Source organism: Pteropus vampyrus, unplaced genomic scaffold (assembly GCF_000151845.1).
Source record: "Pteropus vampyrus isolate Shadow unplaced genomic scaffold, Pvam_2.0 Scaffold67, whole genome shotgun sequence".
Lineage (NCBI taxonomy): Eukaryota > Metazoa > Chordata > Mammalia > Chiroptera > Pteropodidae > Pteropus > Pteropus vampyrus.
This window is the reverse complement of record NW_011888848.1, coordinates 5,401,461-5,403,447: the sequence shown is the minus strand read 5'-3', so window position 1 is coordinate 5,403,447 and position 1,987 is coordinate 5,401,461.

The following is a 1,987-nucleotide window of genomic DNA, read 5'->3' as shown; positions in this document are numbered from 1 at the left end:
GCTTTTCTTTTTAAATCTTGATCATAATTATTGTTTTCTTAAGTATTATGTTGGATAAATATTTAAATATATTCAACTTGCTCATTAAGCCCTTTCATTAAAAAAGTTATTCTTTCACTTATTTTTCAAAATTATTTTATTACAGTTTTGAATCAAGTTTATGTTCAAGGTTTGTTTCCACAGTCTTGCTTACTTTTCTTTGTGGAAATTTTGTGATGTTATATAATTAGTCATTAGTTAACGTATTATTTATTATTAGGTTGCAAAGGTAATGACAATACCTCTTATATCAAGCATTGGAGATGTGAGTGAACCACTCCTAATGTAGATCTCTCAGAGCTATTCCAGCAAATTCTTCATGCATCTCCCTTGATAGTCTTTGATATTAAATACAGGAAAACTTAACCATGGGTCTGGGATCAAAGGGGTTCATGAATTCTCTGGAGTTATATACAAAAGTTTGGTTTTGTACCTGCGAGCATATTTTGGAGAAAGAGATTCCAGAGACTTTCATCAAACTTTTAGAGAGTTCAGGGAATTCCCCTCCCCCAAATGATAAGAAACCTGTTACTAGATGGTTTTGGGAGTATGTGTGAGTTTGCTGGGGCTGCTGTAACAAATACTATAGAGAGAGTGGCTTAAACAACAAAAATTTTATTTTCTTACAATTCCGTAGGCTAAAAGTCTGAAACCAAGGTTTCTTCTCCTTGGCTCGTAGATGGCCATCTTCTCCCTGTGTCTTTACATGGTCTTCCTTCTGTGCATGTTTGTGCCCTAATCGCCTTTTCTTATTAGGACACCGGTCATATTGGATTAGGGTCCGCTCTAATGGCCTCATATTAGTTTAATTACCTCTTTAAAGACTCTATTTCCAAATATAGTCACCTTCTGCAGTATTGAGATTTAGGACTTCAACATATGAATTTAGGGGCACACAATTCACCCCATAACAGAGCACTAGTTTGAAAATTAAAAATTGAAAAGTTAAAACTGCATTCAATTAATTCTACAAGTTTCCCTAGTCAGAATCTATTTGCACAGTTCCTATTAGCCTACAACTCAAACACAATTTCTTTTTCAAAGTAGTTGTCTCTGAGTGAGCTTTCTGGATCACTGGAGCCTAACTCAATCAGTCATCAATATTTATCAAGCACCCACTGTGTGCAGAGCGCTATGCCAAGAGGTCTAAAGTCTGCAGTATTGATTGTGCCTGCCAACCAGGGTCAGGCTGTCTTATGAAACTGTTCTGATATTTGCCTTGAGCTATGAAAGGAAGGAGTATGGAGGCATAAATTGGGTATTTTAAACTCTGAAATATAAAGGTTGTTATTGCAAGAGGAAGTCTCCGGAAAAGACTTCTATTCATCTTTCCTTTAAACTTATGTGTCAGACACTGATGGTGTCTGTAAGCAGGAGGTAATTAGACGATTTAAAATATGAATGTTAAAATCTATTCCTTTTACAAAGCATTCACAGCTGTGGTACAGAGAAAACACTGTATTATTTTCTAAGCTAATGTGGAGGGTTTATCTCAAGAGAATTGTCTACATTTGGGAACCTTAACAGATGTGTTCGAGTACCAACACACCCCCCTAGAATGCATTGAGACACTGAGAGATTGCTAAACTCCTCTGGCTAAGGAACAAACAGAAATTTGTGGGGGAGGTTAGGAGTCGAGCAATCCAGGGAGAAGTGTGAAATCCTTGAAGTCTGATGGGTGGCCGGAGCATGAGAAGATACAACCATTGAAAATGTCTTTTTGGTGGAAATGGCAGAAAGGAAGTCCAACCCTTAATTGTAAACTTTTGGCAATGTCGTGCAATGATGTAAACTTCTCTCCAATTTTCAGTAGAGTCTCCTGCAGGCACAGCTTTGAGTCTTTGGTTGCTGATGCACATGGTGAGGCCAGATGGAGTGGGGAAAAAGGAGAGAAATATAACAAAATAAACATATGATTCTATCTAAACTAAAGAATAGTATTACGAAT